At 42.2% G+C, this 21,297-nt stretch overlaps 1 pseudogene; it reads right to left on the minus strand.

Annotated features, from left to right (window-relative positions):
- Positions 1 to 347: 347 nt before the first annotated feature.
- Positions 348 to 1,061, minus strand: LOC109563666 (cytochrome c oxidase subunit NDUFA4 pseudogene; annotated as a pseudogene).
- Between the last annotated feature and the right edge of the window lie 20,236 nt (positions 1,062 to 21,297).

The raw sequence follows: 21,297 nt of genomic DNA on the forward strand, positions 1-21,297 counted from the left end.
ACATACTTTAAAAAGTTTTAATAGTGACAGCAGTTTTAATTTTAGAGATAAATTATTTGTCACTTATAATCCTAAGAAAGAATACTTAGATATCTGATTTTGGTCACTTTATAATTTGGCCTATGTGCTCACAGGAAAGCAAAAATGCAGAACAGCATTTATACTCCTTAGTCATATATATTGCTTTCCACACTTTGTGAAAAATGATACATCACAAACTGATGATAAACATTAATGCTGTGGATTGGAAATGACAACCTACCTCATTAACTGTTTTCACTTCTCTGACAATTAGAAGCCAGAAAGGCATAATTTCTAGCTTAAATGCAAAGTTAGATTGAGGGAAGTTCAGAGACAGGCTGAGGGAATCTGCAGCTATAAGGCCTCAATGCTTATGGAGCTCACAGGGGTAAATGTAGCCACGTTCCTGAGTTATGATCCTAATTCAGGATCTGCAGAGTCTATGCTAATTTGTTCTGGAAAAGGCTACATGGAAAAACATTTGTTTCTAGAGATTTTCAGGAAAGTAGCCAATTCAAACTGCTCAATGCTGAGACATCATTTCTGGCTGGTAGCAAGTTCTTTCTGTCATCATGGGGCTGGCTTGAGAATGAAGAATGTCTTCATACCGACCGTTTCCTTTTTTTTTTTTTTCAAGTTTCAGACTATTTATTAATCAGTGTAAACCCCAACAGAAAACACCAACATGATTTCGTGCATTTAGAGGGGAAATATTTCCTGATTAAGTGGAAAATTGTGTAGACGGCTTCTGGAAGACTTTCATTCTAAGCAGCTTTATAGTGAAATACCTCATTTAGAAGTCCGGACCTTCTTTATTCAGTTTTCTGTAATCTACCTTCACTGAATAGAACTTGTACTGATCATTAGGATCCAGCTGGTTCCAGGGTTCTGGGTTATTCTTTTTGGCTCACCTGACATCGCAATTGAACAAGGCCAGGTGCAAGACATGCAGTGTTGCTCCAGTACCTCCTGCTCCAGTAAATATGAAGGGGGATCAAGCTACGATGCTTCTTGGCCTGACCAATGATCTGCTGGGGCATGGTTGCAACAGAGGCCTCAAGTCCAAACAGTGAGAAAAACTAACCTGCAAGGTCCAGGATTAAATAGCCTCAGATACTGATGGTTTTGAATTCATATGTGCTCCCCACACATACACGTATGTGCACATTCACACGTATACACCAGTACCCACATCTTTAGCTCTGTCTTCCACACCAAATGTATGAACTTATTCACGAGCCTTCAAGTGTCCTCGTCAGACCAGTTCAGTTAGCTCTGGAGAAACAGGTAAGATAGACGGATACATTCCATCAAATTAATTCCTCATTTCACACTTGAAGTTTTGACAGGATGTCCATCTCGAGAATCCCTTGGACTGCAAGAAAACCAAACCGTTCAATCCTAAAGGAAATCAACCCTGAACATTCACTGGAAGGACTGATGCTGAAGCTGAAGCTCCAATACTTTGGCTACCTGATGTGAAGAGCTGACTCATTGGAAAAGACCCTGATGCTGGGAAAGATTGAGGGCAGGAGGAGAAGGGGATGACAGAGGATGAGATGGTTGGATGGCATCATTGACTCAATGGACATGAGTTTGAGCAAACTCTGGGACATAGTGAAGAACAAGGAAGCCTGGTGTACTGTAGTCTATGGGGTCTCAAAGAGTCAGACATGACTTAGCAACTGAACAATAACTGGCCTCCCACTGTAAGAAGGCCTTGTACTCTGTTCAAGGGCAACCAAAGGAAGCAGAGGACTCCAGCATTAAGAAAATCGAGTGGCTGTTCAAAGATCCTCCCTTCCATTATCCTCTCATCTTAATGCCTTCCCAGGCTGCCTATGGTTAGGCGCCTTTTAGAAAGTTACCCTCATTCAAGTTACACCCTGCCACACCTCCAGGCCCCAGGATGCTTGTGTCTGAGTTCCCAGCGGTCTTAAAGCCTTGCCAACAGCAGACAGAGACATCCCGCTGAGCCCTGGGTGGAGAGAAAGCCTGGAGTTACACAACAGTGACCCACTTGGCACAGGGGCTGAGCCATCCTGACGGGCCCTAGGGACTCCTTCCATATCCACGTCCTCTGGGATTGTCCCTTAGAGAACTCTCACAAACACACTCACCCAGCCACAGTCGGGGGACATCAACAGAAACCCATGGAAACAAGGCCCTGCCCTGTGGCATTCTGAGTCAGCTCCGTAGTGTGATTTATCAGCCGCCTGAAAAAAGAAAATACTGCTAGGATTGGGCTGGGACCATGAGGTGTAAAGGTGTCCCGGAGTTGAAAAAAACAGGGATGGGTCTAAACCTCCCCCCGCCCGCGGGCCCCTCTTTCCTGCCAGAGAAAATTATTCCAGCGTAAACATCTCTCTTTAAATTTAGAGTATCTTTGTGCAAGGAAAACTACTTTATTACTCAACATTAGTGACACTTACTTTGAACCTTAATTCTGAAAACCACAGAATTTAAAAAATGCTGTAAATAGCTGACATGAGTGTTCTTCCCCGGCTTTCAAAGGAATTGTTTTTGTAATTACTGAGCAGGGTGAAGCTGAATTGTCCCCCACAACCTTTACCCTTCCACCCCCACCTCCCCCCCACACACATAGTAAACAGGAGAGGGTAATGAGATAGCTCAACTAAAAAACATTCATCATATTCAGACGAATTAATAGTGGAAAAGTTTCAGTACATTCCTAATGCTTAAAAAAAAAAATCTTTTTATGTTTTAAGTAGTTAGGTCTCTATTCTACTTCAGAGTACAAATAAATGCCTGACTTAGGGTGTAAGCCAAATTCCAAAATGTAGCAAAAACAGTGCCTGCATATTTGGCAGGAATTGAAACCAGTTCAGGTCAGTGTCTGTTTCTGTCCAAAGAAGAGTTTCTGCATTTACACTGGGCTAGGAAAACAACACAGGAAGACCTGGGGAACAACAAGTAATACTGTCAGCTCCAGTGCCGGGCTGGCCAGAGGAGAATGTGGAGAACAAGTCTGGAATCACGGCTTAAGCTCCAGGTTGGGTTGGCATAAGGTTTGGGGTATGGGGTGGGGGGCAGTGAGCAAGAGAAAGAGAGGGGCTGGATGCATTGTTGTAGCAAAATTGCCTTCTCCCATCTCAGGCTCTCACCTTGCAAATCACCCTCTCTTAGCAAAAGCACATCTTACTTGTTAACTCCTCCCCTGCTCGCTAACCTTTTCAATCATCCCCCTTCTTCATTTCAGAATGGCCTTCGGAACAAAGCAGCGTTTTAAAGCCTTTCCCACTAAAAGTTCGCCCCTCCCCCCCTTTAAAGAGGCAGTGTGGGGGTGATTTTCTTTTCTGTCTTTTTTTTTGTTGTTTTAATTTGTTTTTCTGCAGTCTCCTCTCCTGAAGCTGTCATTGTTTGGAGGTTGATGGATATTTCTTCAGAGATACCATCATATCGCTTGTTATTGTAACACTTATTGGTGATAAAGTTCAGCCTAAAAATTAAGCAGCTGCAATGTAGCAGCACAAATTAGTTTAATGTAAGCAGTCAGGAGCAGCTGGCTGGCTCAGGACTCGAATTTAGCTGTGGGGGGAAGGGTTCTGTGACGCTGACAGTGTTTTTTCCCTCTACATAAACATTTTTGGCTCTTGCTGCTTTTGTGCTGATCATGTGACAGTGTCCCTAGGCAGATAATTTATTTCTGTGGCTTTCATGAGCAATCATTAACCTTCAGACATCGAGTTTGCTTTTTTTTGCTTTGTGGCATTTGTTATTATTATTATTATTATTTTTGTATACTAACTAATTCAGAAAGTGTCAGGAGAAAATTACAACCAATTTATAATAGACTGCAATGCATAATACTTATGTTTCTATTAAAGCAGACCTTGCTTACAAGACCATTCTCATAGTTTAGTTGGTGTTGGTGGATCAGAATAATTATTTTCAGTGTGGCTGTTGTGGCGATGCTCCCTCTGTCTCCTTCCGCTTGCAAGGCCACTGCAAGCTGGTCTCGCAGAGATTGGATTTAGAGATCACCTCCGGTGGTCTTCACTGACTCCCTAGGAGGCTGGAACCCCAGGAGCCTCCACTGAGCTGGGAACCAGACTTCTGGAGTGGGAGGTGTACTTGCTCGATTCCATCTTCCTTCAACAACTGACACCCCAGCCTTCTGTAAACAGTGTGGCCATTTGTAGTCAGTCACTGGAGCTAGAATAGACTGAGGTTGAAAAACAAAGGAAATCAGAAACTGTGTCCTGCGTAAATCGGTGAGGGTGGCAGGGGACAGAAATATATTTCTGCCATCTACTAATCATGCCCACTGGTTTTCTGAGTTTATCTGTTGTATCCTCCTCGGATCTGTTTGTATTGCTCAGCCATTTCTGCCAACCAGTAATTCAGGAGTGAAACGCACAGGGTCACTCCTTGGTGTCTATCATACACGATATCTTCAGACACTTGCAGCATGCCGATTATCTCGTGGGTATTGTGTGGGCCCTCTTAGATATTCATTTATTCATTCTCTCATGGTGCAGGGTTGGTGGGGGAAACACTCAGGACTACTTGCACAGAGGGATTTGATAAAGTGTATTTATAAACCCCAATGGATTGTGTTCAGTGCAAAATAAGGAGGAGGAGCAACTCCTTGTCTTTCTTACTTGTTCAAAAGATTTCAGTGATAAGAGCTGTTCTTAATTGATACTAATATTTTGTAAGACTAGATGTATAGGTCTTATTTAGGTTGCAGCATGAAAATTCCATTCTTCTAAATGAATGATTCAAGAGCTCAAAACAGGGAAAATTGATGCTGTCATTTTTTAAAACATTTTGAGGCAGCATCAATGAGCTAGGTATTTCACAGGCGGAACATGAGGAAGAGCTTGAGCAAATGATAGAAACAAAGATGCCAAAGTACTTGGGTCATCTTCGATGTTGCATGAAAATGACTGAATGGGTCCCATAGGTGTAATTAATGTGGGTGGATACAAAGCTGTACCCTTGCTGAGGTGGGGGGTGGGGCTGGGGGAGTGGGCAGAATCTGGCATCTTCTTTGTCCTCACCCCAAAGAGAGAGATTTCTTTCCCAAACATAGGTCCCTCGTGTTCTGGGCTTTTTCCAAGTCTTTTTAGCATTTCTTGTTCACTGATTCCACCCCACATGATTGGCAGGACTGCATTATGACTTTGGTGCTTTATGTAGAAAGTAATTCCCTCACTAAGCTGAGCACTTTTGCCTTCAAAAACCCCTTCCTCCACATTGATAATCATAGTTTAGGACTGTGTTGATATAAAGATGCATACAACATGGGGTGGATTCATTTTTATGTATTCATTATTTTTATGTCATTTTTCTCTTCCAACTTGAAAAGTAATGAAAATGAAAATATTTTCATGCACCACTGAAAGTATCTTAGACCCTGGGCACTGTGCTTCCTCTGCCTAATGTAGATGTTGGCTGCAGGGGTGGGCACAAGCACATAGCTGATCTTTGCCCAAAGGGAAGAAAATGTAGGTGAAGGAACCAAGTGCAAGTGAGAATGCCACAGGGGTACTCCTCTCTCAGATTAAAGCATTCACAGCTTTATTTCCAGACACTCCTTTGTCACAGGCTCCAGGGCAGTGTTTATCTCCTGGGGAGGGGGCTCACCTGGGGGTGCTCTTACTTGCTCATTGTGCTGAACTCTTTTCCAGCCCATCTTGCTCTGTTTAGCCCTGTGTGCCTTATCTGAACCAACATGCCCTCAAACCCGATTCTAGAATGCACTCCCTTGTGTTGTATTGCTCATCCCTTCACCCCAAGCCTTGCTCACCAGGATCACAGCATCCTACCATGATCTCTGTCTGTGCAGCCATCCCCTTTGTATGGACCCAACAGGACTGTGTCTGAGACCCTCCTCTTCGAGTCAGCTGACCTTTGTTACTCCATTTCAGCCTTGTCATTTTACCATTTGAAACCCTCTTAACTTTCTGCTACTTCAGCCCTACCTCTCAATTTATCTGAGTGATCTTGGATAATATATTTGTTTTTTTTTTTTTAATTTTTATTTTTAGTTGGAGGATAATTACTTTACAGTGTTGTTTTGGTTTCTTCCATACAACAACGTGAATCAACTCTAACTATGCATATATTCCCTCCCTCTTGAGCATCCCTCCTTCCTCCCAGCATTCCCACCACCCTGCCATCTGACCCCTCTAGGTCATCACAGAGCTAGTGAGAAGTTGCTATATAAAACAGGATATTTTATTCTTTAGCACCAGTTTTCTTATCACTACAAAATAGATTGGTAGCACTAGTGGTAAAAAACCTGCCTGCCGGTGGAGGAGACTTAAGAGATAGGGGTTTGATCCCTGGATTGGGAAGATCCTCTGGAGGAGGGCATGGCATCCCACACCAGTATTTTTGCCTGGAGAATTCCATGGACAGAGGAGCCTGGCAGGCTAGAGCCCATAGGGTCACAGAGTTGGACACTACTGAAGCAACTTAGCATGGCATGGCATAAAATAGATGAATAATAGCCAACTATGCATTAAGTAGGGGCTTCCCTTGTGGCTCAGATGGTAAAGAATCTGCAATTCAGGAGACCTGGATTCAATCCCTGGGTTGGGAAGATCCCCTGGAGAAGAAAATGGCAGACCACTCTAATATCCTTGCCTGGAAAATCCACTGGGCAGAGGAGTCTGTGGGGTTGCAAAAGAGTCAGACAGGATTGAGCAACTAAACAGCAAATGTATTGACTATGCACAGTGGGCGAGGGATTGTGCTAAGGAATTTGCTTAGTGATTGGTGTGCATTCTCCCTTTTAATAAGGATGAAAGATCTAAGCAATAGATACGTGCTTTCATTAATCTCATTGTATAGATGGGGAAGCTGAGGCATAAAGAAATTTAGTGACTTAAGGTTTCCCAGAGAGAATGGGACATCAGGATTACAGCCCCAGTGGTTAGATCCTGGAACATTAGTCTCAATCATTATTGCTATGCTCCTATGCTATTTGTAACACCTACCTCATAGAATTATTGGGATTCACTTTCGTACTGAGCAGTATGAAAAGGCAAAAAGATAGGACACTGAAAGATGAACTCCCCAGGTTGGTAGGTGCCCAATATGTTACTGGAGATCAGTGGAGAAATAACTCCAGAAAGAATGAAGAGATGGAGCCAAAGCAAAAACAACACCCAGTTGTGGATGTGACTGTTGATGGAAGTAAAGTCTGATGCTGTAAAAAGCAGTATTGCATAGGAACCTGGAATGTTAGCTCCATGAATCAAGGCAAATTCAGTTCAGTTTTCAGTTGCTCAGTCGTGTCCAGCTCTTTGCAGCCCCATGAATTGCAGCACGCCAGGCCTCCCTGTCCATCACCATCTCCAAGAGTTCACTCAAACTCACGTTCATCGAGTCGGTGATGCCATTCAGCCATCTCATCCTCTGTCGTCCCCTTCTCCTCCTGCCCCCAATCCCTCCCAGCATCAGAGTCTTTTCCAATGAGTCAACTCTTCTCATGAGGTGGCCAAAGTCCTGGAGTTTCAGCTTTAGCATCATTCCTTCCAAAGAACACCCAGGACTGATCTCCTTTAGGATGGACTGGTTGGATCTCCTTGCAGTCCAAGGGACTCTCAAGAGTCTTCTCCAACACCACAGTTCAAAAGCATCAATTCTTTGGCACTCAGCTTTGCAAGTGGTCAAACAGGAGATGGCAAGAGTGAACACTGACTTTTTAGGAATCAGCAAACTAAAATGGACTGGAATGGGTTAATATAACTCATATGACCATTATATCTACTATTATGGGCAAGAATCCCTTAGAAGAAATGGAATAGCCATCACAGTCAACAAAAGAGTCTGAAATGCAGTACTTGGATGCAATCTCAAAAACAACAGAATGACCTCCATTTGTTTCCAAGGCAAACCATTCAATATCATAGTAATCCCAAGTCTATGCCCCAATCAGTAATGCTGAAGAAGCTGAGGTTGAATGGTTCTATGAAGACCTACAAGACCTTTTAGAACTAACACCCAAAAAAGATGTCCTTTTCCTTGAGGGGACTAGAATGCAAAAGTTGGAAGTCAAGAGAAACCTGGAGTAGCAGGCAAATTTGGCTTTGGAGTACAGAATGAAACAGGTCAAAGGCTAACAGAGTTTTGCCAAGAGAACGCACTGGTCATAGCAAACACCCTCTTCCAACAACACAAGAGAAGACTCTACACATGGGCATCACCAGAGGGTCGATACTGAAATCAGAATGATTATATTCTTTTCAGCCAAAAATGAAGAAGCTCTATATAGTCAGCAAAAAGAAGACTGGGAGCTGACTGTGGCTCATATCATGAACTCCTTATTGCCAAATTCAGACTTGTATTGAAAAAGTAAGGAAAACCACTAGACCATTCAGGTATGATCTAAATCAAATCCCTATGATTATACAGTGGAAGTGATAAATAGATTCAAGGGATTAGATCTGATAGACAGAGTGCTTGAAGCACTATGGACGGAGGTTCATGATATTGTATAGGAGGCAGTGATCAAGACCATCCCCAGGAAAAAGGAATGTAAAAAGGCAAAATGGTTGTCTGAGGAGGCCTTAAAAATAGCTGAGAAAAGAAAAGATGCAAAAGGCAAAGGAGAAAAGGAAAGATATACCCATTTGAACGCCGAGTTCCAAAGAATAGCAAGGAGAGATAAGAAAGCTTCCCTCAGGGATCAGTGCAAAGAAATAGAGGTCAACAATAGAATGAGAAAGACTAGAGATCTCTTCAAGAAAATCAGAGATACCAAGGGAACATTTCATGCAAAGATGGGCTCAATAAAGGACAGAAATGGTATGGACCTGACAGAAGCAGAAGATATTAAGAAGAGGTGGCAAGAATACACAGAAGAACTGTACAAAAAAGATTTTCATGACCCAGATAACCATGATGGTGTGATCACTCACCTAGAGCCAGATATTCTGAAATGTGAAATCAAGTGGGCCTTAGGAAGCATCACTACAATCAAAGCTAGTGGAGTTGATGGAATCCCAGTTGAGCTAGTTCAAATCCTAAAAGATGATGCTGTTAAAGTACTTCACTCAATATGCCAGCAAAATTGGAAAACTCAGCAGTGGCCACAGGACTGGAAAAGGTCAGTTTTCATTCCAATCCCAAAGAAAGGCAATGCCAAAGAATGCTCAAACTGCCACCACAATTGTACTCATCCCACACTAGCAAAGTAATGCTCAAAATTCTCCAAGCCAGGCTTCAACAGTATGTAAGCCATGAACTTCCAGATGTTCAAGCTGGTTTTAGAAAAGGCAGAGGAACCAGAGATCAAATTGCCAACATCCACTGGATCATCGAAAAAGCAAGAGAGTTCCAGAAAAACATCTATTTCTGCTTTATTGACTATGCCGAAGCCTTTGACTGTGTGGATCACAATAAAGTGTGGAAAATCCTGAAAGAGATGGGAATACCAGACCACCTGACCTGCCTCTTAAGAAATTTATATGCAGGTCAACAAGTAACAGAACTGGACATGGAAAAACAGACTGGTTCCAAGAAGGAAAAGGAGTAAATCAAGGCTGTATATTGTCACCCTGCTTATTTACGTTATATGCAGAGTACCTCATGAGAAATGCTAGGCTGGATGAAGCACAAGCTGGAATCAAGATTGCTGGGAGAAATATCAATAACCTCAGATATGCAGATGACACGACACTTACGGTAGAAAGCGATTAACTAAAGAGCCTCTTGGTGAAAGTGAAAGAGGAGAGTGAAAAAGTTGGCTGAAAACTCAACATTGAGAAAACTAGGGTCATGGTATCTGGTCCCATCATTTCATGGCACATAGATGGGGAAACAATGGAAGCAGGGAGAGACTTTAATTTTTTGGCCTCCAGAATTACTGCAGGTGGTGACAGCAGCCATGAAATTAAAAGACACTTGGTCCTTGGAAGAAAAGCTATGACCAACCTAGACATCATATTCAAAAGCAGAGACATTACTTTGCCAACAAAGATCTGTCTAGTCAAAGCTATGGTTTTTCCAGTAGTCATGTATGGATGTGAGTATTGGACTGTAAGGAAAACTGAGCAACGAAGAATTGATGCTATTTAACTGTGGTGTTGAAGAAGACTCTTGAGAGTTCCTTGGAGTGCAAACAGATCCAATCAGTCCATCCTAAAGGAAATCAGTCCTGAATGTTCATTGGAAGGACTGATGCTGAAGCTGAACCTCCAATACTTTGGCCACCTGATGTGAAGAACTGACTCATCGGTAAAGACCCTGATGCTGGGAAAGATTGAAGGCAGGGGGAGAAGGGGATGACAGAGGATGAGTTGGTTGGATAGCATCACCAACTCGATGGACATGAGTTAGAGTAAGCTCCTGGAGTTGATGTTGGACATGGAAGCCTGGCATGCTGCAGTCCATGGGGTCGCACAGAGTTGAACACAACTGAGTGACTGAATGGAACTTCTTAGCAAATATCTGTTTCACATCTCCTGTGTGTTGATACTGCTCTCAAGAATCTCCTGTCTCTGCTCAGGAGACAGGTCTAGAGAAAGGTCAGCAGAACTAGAAGGAGAATTGAAAGTGCTGGATCACATGTACTAAGAACTTCTCAGGGAGAAAAAGAAGATAAGTTAATCAGAGGTTGGGAGCAGATGGGAGGGTAGCTGGGAAGGCTTTTTAGAGAAGAAAAAGTTTAGACCTTCAAGCAAAGATACATTGTAGATAATAGAGAAAAGAGGGAGGGAGTTTCCTGGTCAAAGCAAAGGTTAGGCAGGAGGCCTGGTATTTTTCTGGTTTCAACCATAAGCTTTAAAATAGCCAACACCTGGCAGTTACGGTTTTGCCTGGAAACTTCTGCCCTTCTTTCAATGGCTAATTATCAAATTATAATTACTTTAAGCAGGTAGAGAATGAGACCAGGATGAGAGTCACATAAGATTAAGGAGAGTAAGTCAGTCAGAGTGAGATCATTTATTCATTCACTTACTTATTTTTCATCATTCCTTACTGAATATTATATTCTGAGTAGTATAGGCAACTTCCTGCAGATCACACATGAAAAGACAGTTCCTGTTTTCAAAGTCTAGTAGGGCAAAGAGATAGGAAAATATAAACAATTACCACTGAATATTATCAAGGCCTTTAGCATGCTGCTGCTGCTGCTGCTAAGTCACTTCAGTCGTGTCTGACTCTATGCGACCCCATAGATGGCAGCCCACCAGCCTCCACCATCCCTGGGATTCTCCAGGCAAGAATACTGGAGTGGGTTGCCATTTCCTTCTTCAATGTGTGAAAGTGAAAAGTGAAAGTGAAGTCGCTCAGTCAACAAATGCAGAAGCTACCCTGAGCAAGGAGCTCCAGTCTCTTCCTGTCTTTGGATCAGAGAACACTTTAGATGGAGGTGCCATTTGAGTTGTGGCTCAAAAAATGAGTAGGTGTCATTGACTTAAAAAGGTAAGGAAAGATGTCCCAGGCAGAGAGGTCAACATATGGAAAAGAGAGCCTAACAATGCAGAGACCTCCAACAGTTTGTTATCACAGGAACTTCAAGTGCTTCCTTGGAATCTGGAGATGAGGTGTGGCTGCAGGCACAGTGTGATCTCAGAGGACAGAGTGTTAATCAGGAGAGGTTCCCGCAGTCAGTTCACATGGGCAGTGGAGGAGGGGTAACCAGGAGGGGAAAGATGAAAGTAAAAAGACAAATTAGGAGCTCATGGTGATCTTTTTGGTGTTAGATGATGAGGACATGCCTCACCGGTAAAGAACCCACCTGTCAATGCAGAGAGGTAGGAGATATGGGTTCGATCCCTGTTGTTATTGTTGTTCAGTAGCTCAGTTGTGCCCAACTCTTTGTGACCCCATGGACTGCAGCATGCCAGGCTTCTCTGTCCTTTACCATCTCCTGGAGCTTGCTCAAACTCATGTCCATTGAGTTGGCTCTGTCGTCCCCCTCTCCTCCTGCCTTCTATCTTTTCCAGCATCAGTGTCTTTTCCAATGAGTCAGCTCTTTGCATCAGGTGACCAAAGTATTGGAGGTTCAGCTTCAGCATCAATCCTTCAAATGAATATTCAGGGTTGATTTCCTTTAAGGTTGATTGGTTTGATCTCCTTGTTGTCCAAGTGACTCTCAAGAGTCTTCTCCAGCACCACAGTTCAAAGGCATCAGTTTTTCGGTGCTCAGTTTTTTTTTACTGTCCTGCTCTCACGTCCATACATGAACACTGGAAAAACCGTAGCTTTGACTAGATGGACCTTTGTTGGCAAAGTAATGTCTCTGTTTTTTAATATGCCATCCAGGTTTGCCATTACTTTTCTTCCAAGGAGCAATCATCTTTTATTTCTGTGGCTGCAGTCACCATCTGCAGTGATTTTTGGAGCCCAAGAAAATAAAGTCTCTCACCATTTCCATTGTTTCCCATCTACTTGCCATGAAGTGGTGGGACTGGATGCCAAGATCTTCGTTTTTTGAAAGTTGAGTTTTAATCCAGCTTTTTCATTCTCCTTTTTCACCTTCATCAAGAGGCTCTTTATTTCCTCTTCACTTTCTGCCATAAGGGTGGTGTTATTTGTGTATCTGAGGTTATTGTATTTCTCCCTGCAATCCTTATGCCAGCTTGTGCTTCATCCAACCCAGCTTTAGAATGATGTACTCTGCACAGAAGTTAAATAAGCAGGGTGGCAGCCTTACATAGCCTTGATGTATTCCTTTCCCAATTTTGAACCAGTCTGTTGTTCCATGTCCAGTTCTAACTGTTGCTTCTTGACCTGCATACAGATTTTTCAGGAGGTAGGTAAGGTAGTCTGATATTCCCATCTCTTTAAGAATTTTCCACAGTTTGTTGTGGTCTACACAGTCAGACTTTAGCGTAGTCAGTGAAGCAGAAGTAGATGTTTTTCTAGAAATCTCTAGCTTTTTTGATTCCTGGGTAAGGAAGATCCCCTGAAAGAGGGCATGGCAACCCACTCCAGTGTTCTTGCTTGGAGAATTCCATGGACAGAGGAGCCTGGCAGGCTATAGTCCACAGAATCAGACAGAGTCGGCCACAACTGAAGCAACTGAGCAGTCATGCACCCACACAACAAGAGAATGGCGGCAGTCATTTTTCTTATTAACCACAGTTCTGTTCTATGAAGTTGCTGCAAACACTGAGTTAGGGGAAATACAGGGTTATGTTCATGTGAGCTTTTGATCATGACATTTTCATTAGCTGTTTAATACATATCCTTGTTACAGGTGTGTTTCTATTTAAAGACACTGTGTTGCTCAGAGTGTATGTATATATATATATATATATATATATATACACACACACACACACACACACTATATATTGTGCTTCCCAGGTGGCTCAGTGGGTAAAGAGTCAACCTCCAATGCAGGAGATATGGGAGAGGTGGGTTCTATCCCTGAGTTGGGACGATCCCCTGGAGGAAAGCACAGCAACCCACTCTAGTATACTTGCCTGGAGAATCTCCCATGGACAGAGGAGCCTGGTGGGCTATAGTCCATGGAATCGCTAAGAATTGGACATGACTGAGTGACTGAGTGTGCACGCATACTATATATTATGTATATGGAATATATGTGTAATAAGTTGCCTCAGTCATGCCTGACTTTTTGCGACCCTGTGGACTGTAGCCCACCAGGTTCTTTTGTCCATGGGAATCTCCAGGGAAGAATACTGGAGAATCCTCCTCCAAGGTATCTTCCATTTCCATTAAATGAAAATTTAATTAATACCTTAAAATTTTATTAATACATTAATACCTTCCTCCTCCAAGGTATCTTCCCATCCCAAGAACTGAATCCTTGTCTCTTATGTCCCCTGCATTGGCAGGCGTGTTCTTTACCAGTAGTGCCACCTGGAAAGTTCATATACAATATATATACTAATATAGTAAATATATATATATGTATAAATTTATTACAAGGAATTAGCTCATATAATTATAGAGGCTGATTCATGAATTGCCATAAGCAAGCTGAAAATTCAGGAAAGTTGGTGGTGTAATTCCAGTCTGAGTCCAAAAGCCTGAGAACCTGGGGAACTGATGGTGTAAATCCCAGCCCAGGAGTAGAAGTCCTAGCTCAAGGCAGGCAGGAGGAACAAGTGACAAATCCCTCCTCCTTCTACCTTTTGCCCTATGTAGGTCCTCAAAGGAGCGGGTGATGCCTGCCCACACTGGGGAAGGCAATCAACTTGACTGATTCAAACGCAAATTGCATCAGAAAACACCTCACAGACACACTCCCAAATGATGTTTAATCTAGGCACCCCAAGGAGCAGTAAAATTGACACATAAAATTAACCGTCACAGACACCTTGTTCAACATATATTGTTAGTTCACTAACATTGATCTCGAAGCCAATAACAGTAGAACTCGTGCCTGAACAGGGTGTACCTGACATAGCTCTTTTCTCTGTCAGCACGTCTCTGTCCTCTTATGCTTAGGGACACTAGGCAGCCCTTCAGTGGTCTTCATTTGGAAAGTGAAATCCCCAATAAAACACACAAAAATGTGGAAAAGGTGGCTCTAAACAGACTGCACAAAGAGTACTTGTGTACTGTGAAGTGAAGTCGCTCAGTCATGTCCGACTCTTTGCAACCTCATGGCCTATAGCTCACCAGGCTTCTTGGTCCATGGGATTCCCCAGGCAAGAATACTGGAGTGGGTTACCATTTCCTTCTCCAGGAGACCTTCCAGACCCAGGGATTGAACTCGGGTCTCCCACATTGTAGGCAGATGCTTTACCGTCTGAGCCAGGAGACCCTCAACCAGAAGGCCGAGCACTGCCTCGATCCCCCTCACTGGGAATGTGGGGTCCAACCCTTCATGTTCTTCTCCATTCGTCACACATCTGTGAATGATCAGGGAACATCGTGTGTATTGATTTGAGGATTACAGATAATTTATAACGAGCAGGCAAATGAATGAATAATGAATATTCATTGAATAATGAGGATGGGTTGCATTCCTTTAAGATTAGAAAAATTTTGTTTATGACATGCCTTTAAGGCATGAAAGTCAAGTGAGTTGTTGGATTAGAAAATAGGTACTTGAGGCACATTAGTATTTAAATTGCTGAACTATGCTGACTGTGTAAGAGACTGTTATGGGCTGTAGGAGATTGTTTTTGTCGTGTTTAAGCACGTGCATGATGTTAGGATGAAGAGGGATGGTGGCTGTTGTGAACTCAGGGTCAGGGCTGGCTGAACATGTCAGACATTGGAGGAACCCTGGATCTTCCTGAGGTGAGTTTCTATCTGTATTACTGCCCTCTCTGACCCACCGTGGAATTTAACATAAGTTGGGCTCTGGGTGACATCCCAGAGAGGGATCCAGGAGACTGGATTCCAGATCTTTACAGTTCAAGTCACTTTCAGGGTTAATGCTTCAAGGAGGTCTAAAGTCTCATGGGAGGGGATCTGAAGTTGACAGAGAGCTCTGATAAGATTTCATGCCCCACCCTTTGTGTTACTGTCTTTTTTTAATATACCATCTTATCCTTAAAAAAAAAAAAAAATTATTTGGCTGCCTCGAGTCTTAGTTGCGGCACATGGGATCTAGTTTCCTGATCAGGATCAAACCCGGGTCCCTTGTGTTAGGAGCATGGAACCTTAGCTGTGCTGCACTTGGCTTATCATGCAACATTTAAACCTGAGGTTTTCAGATTCTGTGGAGGGATTTACTGAATAGAAGGGAAGATGCCGGCCTTGGGAAAAGGACTTGATGATACCTTGCACAATTGAACACCAGCTGGAAAGAAGCCCCTCTGCTTTCTGTTGTTATACTTGGGTTTAGCTGAATGACTCCATCTGAAAGCCACTGCTGTGCCCTGTGAGCAGTAGCAGAAGCTCATGTATTGCTCTGGGTCCCCAAGAACATCTGAGAGAGACCAGGAGACCACATTTGAAATACAGAAGTTGAGTTGCTTTACCAGAGGTAAACATAGTGCCGAAATCTTGCATGTGCAGCAATTTCTGGAAATCAATTCCCTGCCTTCTCAGATACAGATCTCTTGAAAGCATGAAGTGAAGCATGAATCCAAATAAAAATTGTTTTTCACATAAGTATTAGGTAACACCCAGTGGGGGCGGATAGTTCTACCATGCAATGCACATGTGTGGTTCAGTGTTTCACTATTAGCAGAAGGAAGCTTAGGGAGATATTATAAATATTTACTATACTGTATTAAATTTAGGGTAAACAGGTACCTCCACCAAAGGGTGATTTTTTTTCTAAGGAAAAAAATTATAGCCATCACAAAAGAATCCTCTTTTGTTTATTTTATGGCTAAGGTGTTGCTCAGTCATGTCTGACTCTTTGTGACCCCATGAACTATAGCCTGCCAGGCTTCTCTGTCCATGGATTTCTCCAGGCAGTAATACTGGAGTGGGTTGCCATTCCCTTCTCCAGGGGATCATCCCGACCCAGGGACTGACCCCTGGTTTCCTGCTTTGCAGGCAGATTCTTTACCATTTGAATCACCAGGGAAACCTAAAGGATGGCTTTATTTAAACTAATAACCCGTTATGATTCAGTGAGGGAGGCAGGTGGAATCCACAGGGGAAGGCATGGCACTTGGTCTTGGCATTGCCCTTGTTTGCACTTAGGCATCAGAATTCATTTCTCTGGCACTTACTCTGCATACAGAGTGCACAACGTGTATCCCTTGTTCTTACCGTGGATGGTCGTGAATCATGGTACAGCCTATGGTGTGCTTGAGAAAGGCTTGCTTCTAGTGCAAGTCTACCACGGAGTAGGTATTGAGTCCACAAGCGTATTTAGAGCTAAGACTAGAACTGAACTGAGTTACTAAAAAATGCAAGACATTTAGATTTCTGGGATTGCCTGATCATTATAAAATGTGGTAAAAATGGTAAGAAAACAGCTGCTAAGACTTTCTTGACTTTCAGTTCAGTTCAGTCACTCGGTCGTGTCCGACTCTTTGTGACCACATGAATCGCAGCACGCCAGGCCTCCCTGTCTATCACCAACTCCCGGAGTTCACTCAGACTCACATCCATTGAGTCGGTGATGCCATCCAGCCATCTCATCCTCTGTTGTCCCCTTCTCCTCCTGCCCCCAATCCCTCCCAGCATCAGAGTCTTTTCCAATGAGTCAACTCTTCGCATGAGGTGGCCAAAGTACTGGAGTTTCAGCTTTAGCATCATTCCTTCCAAAGAACACCCAGGGCTGATCTCCTTTAGAATGGACTGGTTGGATCTCCTTGCAGTTCAAGGGACTCTCAAGAGTCTTCTCCAACACCACAGTTCAAAAACATCAATTCTTCGGCACTCAGCTTTCTTCACAGTCCAACTCTCACATCTATACATGACCACTGGAAAAACCATAGCCTTGACTAGACAGACCTTTGTTGGCAAAGTAATGTCTCTGTTTTTCGATATGCTATCTAGGTTGGTCATAACTTTCCTTCCAAGGAGTAAGCGTCTTTTAATTTCATGGCTGCAATCACCATCTGCAGTGATTTGGGAGCCCAGAAAAATAAAATCTGACACTGTTTCCACTGTTTCCCCATCTATTTCCCATGAAGTGATGGGACCAGATGCCATGATCTTCGTTTTCTGAATGTTGAGTTTTAAGCCAACTTTTTCACTCTCTTTCACTTTCATCAAGAGGCTTTTTAGTTCCTCTTCACTTTCTGCCATAAGGGCGGTGTCATCTGCATATCTGAGATTATTGATATTTCTCCCGGCAATCTTGATTCCAGCTTGTGCTTCTTCTAGCCCAGCGTTTCTCATGATGTACTCTGATATAAGTTAAATAAGCAGGGTGACAATATACAACCTTGAGGTACTCCTTTTCCTATTTGGAACCAGTCTGTTGTTCCATGTCCAGTTCTAACTGTTGTTTCTGACCTGCATACAGATTTCTCAAGAGGCAGGTCAAGTGGTGTGGTATTCCCATCTCTTTCAGAATTTTCCACAGTTTATTGTGATCCACAGAGTCATAGTCTTTGGCATAGTCAATAAAGCAGAAATAGATGTTTTTCTGGAACTCTCTTCCTTTTTCCTGACTTTAGAGAACCTGATAATGTACATGAAAGAGGGTGTTCAAGTTCTTTGGAGTTCTCTTTCTCCATTTTCTGTGGTAAACTGTTCTCTTTTGCTCTTTCTGTTTCCTTCCCCTGGTTTTCCACTTCCTCCATCCAGTATATTTTTTTTCTTTACTCATTTCTCTCTTACTCATAAGTGTGTGGAATCCACACTTAAAGACTGCACATGTAGACAGGCTGAGAAGTCCAATGACGGGCTTTTATTGGGAACAACAGAAAGATTATATTACAATGTTGTAGTTGCCCAAAGCAGAGAGGTTTTGCCATTCAACAGTTTAGCTGATTTAAGGAAGAGCAGGTATGGAGGGTTGTGTCTGAAGAGATAACAAACAAAACCCCAAAATGAATGCCATCTGAGATGCCAAGCCATTGTAAAAAGTCTACTATCAAAGTCACAACACTCAGGAAATGCCCAGATAGTGTGGTTTTCATTATTAGTATTCATATTATTTTTGAAATGTATGGGGTACATGTGATAAAGTCCACACATAAAACTGGCTCTCTTGTGATCTGGCAAATGAGATCTCCTAAATTAAAGAAGTTTAATTGAAACATAAACAGTAGGTAAGTGCCAAAAAAAAAAAAAAATGTTACTGAGTTGAGAAAAACAGTGATTTGTAAATAATTTAGTGAAATAATACTTAGTTTTATTTTTTTTGATTTGTTTTTAGGGTGGAATTATTTTTGATGAATTAATTTAATTTTAAATATAATTTAGTTTATTTTACTTCTTAAAAAAAAACAAACTTCAAGGTTTCAAGTTCCTTTGTTCAGCCCCTTCAAATGTTCATGTGTTATAGATATGTTATGAATATCCCCTCATATTTTCTGTCTTCTTTCAAGGCTCCTCTCCGGGGTCAAGGCCTCTTTTCAGGCATTCCGAACTTTGCGGGCAGGCTAATCCTTTCCCACGAGGGACCCTGAACTTTGTGCTCAGCCTGCTACTGTGACAGTAGCTACATCTGCAACTAAAGCACATCTGCAGTCATATGCTATTTCCTGTCAGGAGGCCCCTTTGAATTTCATGGCCCCTTTTGGGGCCACTGTCTTATCTCCCCGTACCAGCCCCTTCCCAGCACTTGCCCCTTTTTGTATCATTGTCTGTTGGTCTCTCCTGGCTGAACTGTAAGCTCTAAGAGGACTAACACCATCTTGTTCGCCCTGTACTTGTAACACTTACCATGACAGTTGCTCCTTGACTGGAATGAATATTTCACTAGTGAACCAAAAATTTGTTTTATTAAATTGTTTCTGAAGTAAACAAATTTTTTAAAATTTGCATGTCTAGTTTTCAATCAAATTTATCTTTGAATTGCATTCCAAATGCAAATGGTTCTGTCCATTTGCCAGTGTTAACACTGAGGAGTCCTTCCTTTTCCAGCCATCAGTGTTGTTGGCCAACTCCTACTCATCCTTTCTATCTCAGCTTGAACTCTGCCTTTTTTTTCCTGGCAGCTCCCTCTCTCCTCTTGCCCACCCAATCTGAAACAACTTCCCAGAAAATAATCACTTATCATACCCTTTATTTTCCCCACATCGTTTATCAAAAGTATAAATGATAGATTTTTTTTTTCTTATGGCTTGTCTCTTCTACTAGATTGTAAGTTATGTGAGGGTAAAAAAATTATATATTTAGTCAGTATTACATTCTTAGCACCCAGTACAGAGTCTGGCACCTACCAAGTATGCAATAAATCTTTGTAAAAGGATTTTTTTTTTCTTTTTTTCTGTTGTATAAAAGGTGCTGTAGGAATACATATAAAAGTAAGATATTATCTTTAGCCTTAAGGGGATTCTAGTGTCTCTGATGCCTTCAGGTTGAAAAAGACACATAGTGTATGAGATAAGGAGGAATGAAAAGGTCCAAATTTTGTGTATGGGAATATTTTCTTACCATAAAATATTTAATAGTTGTACATTTATGAAACATTGATTAAGAGAATTCATAAAACTATATATTTACTCATTAATGCTATTAAATAAGTTTATAAATTGTGAATCAGAGCATTACATTGTTTTGAGGGATGGTAGTATATATGGCAAGAGATGTATACTATCAATTTTTGCTAAATTTAAAGTTTTGTAGTTACATCAGTTCAGTTCAGTTCAGTTCAGTTGCTCAGTTGTGTCCGACTCTTTGCGACCCCATGAGTCGCAGCACTCCAGGCCTCCCTGTCTATCACCAACTCCCGGAGTTCACTCAGACTCATGTCCATCGAGTCGGTGATGCCATCCAGCCATCTCATCCTCTGTCGTCCCCTTCTCCTCCTGCCCCCAATCCCTCCCAGCATCAGGGTGATATCAGATCTCTTGCAATAACAGCCAAAGGGTCCCCAAACTTTGATTGCTGGGTGTCTAGGGAATAATGCCAAGAAGCGAGCAAAATCCCAGAGGGTAGCTGAAAGGATATCCATTCAGGGATTTGCCGATTTTTAGTCCTTGTGGCATTTAAGAAGGCCCCTAAGTTTGACATTGTTTTTACAATTTCATCTTCTCTTCAATACTATCTATATTAATTTACTCCTTAAATAACCAGCAGTTGCTCTGACATGTGTTTAGTGATGACCATGTTTAGTTAAGAAGACACTGTTCTCTGTTTTAAGCTGTGATAGACAGTATGGAAATAAACACTTGAATGTACAACAAGCTACAGCATTGTGTAATAGGTAGAAGCAAAACCCATAAATAATCAAATGAATGCATAAATATTTACAGGGTTTCACTGCTTAGGGAATTGAAATAAAAAGAAATACTGTCACCCTTCTTTTAGAATTTTAGTCAGTAAGCCTTCAGGTAAAGCAAAGACCTTCTAGGCAATAAAACTGAAGTAACAACTAACACTTATCTTGGGCTAAAATACACCGGGTGTCATCCTAAGTGATTTATAGGTATTAATTCATTTAATCTTTATGTTAACTGTAGTGGATGCTGTGGTGTGTCAAACAAAATCTCCCCCAAAGGACTAAGACATTCATTCCCTCATTTCCTGAAGTGTTGTCCTGCTGACAGCTTTTAGCTAAATCTCTGCCTAGAAATTGCCCTTGGCAGAAAGCAGCTGCTTTGCCCAAGGCTGCATATCTTTCCAGGGATAAGTGAAAGTGTTAGTCACTTAGTTGTGTTTGACTCTTTGGGACCCCATGGACTGTAGCCCGAGAGGCTCCTCTGTCCATGGAATTCTCCAGGCAAGAATACTGGAGTAGGTAGCCATTCCCTTCTCCAGGGGATCTTCCCAATTTAGGGATTG

The sequence above is a fragment of the Bos indicus genome, chromosome 9 (genome assembly GCF_029378745.1).
Source record: "Bos indicus isolate NIAB-ARS_2022 breed Sahiwal x Tharparkar chromosome 9, NIAB-ARS_B.indTharparkar_mat_pri_1.0, whole genome shotgun sequence".
In the NCBI taxonomy this organism is placed as follows: Eukaryota; Metazoa; Chordata; class Mammalia; order Artiodactyla; family Bovidae; genus Bos; species Bos indicus.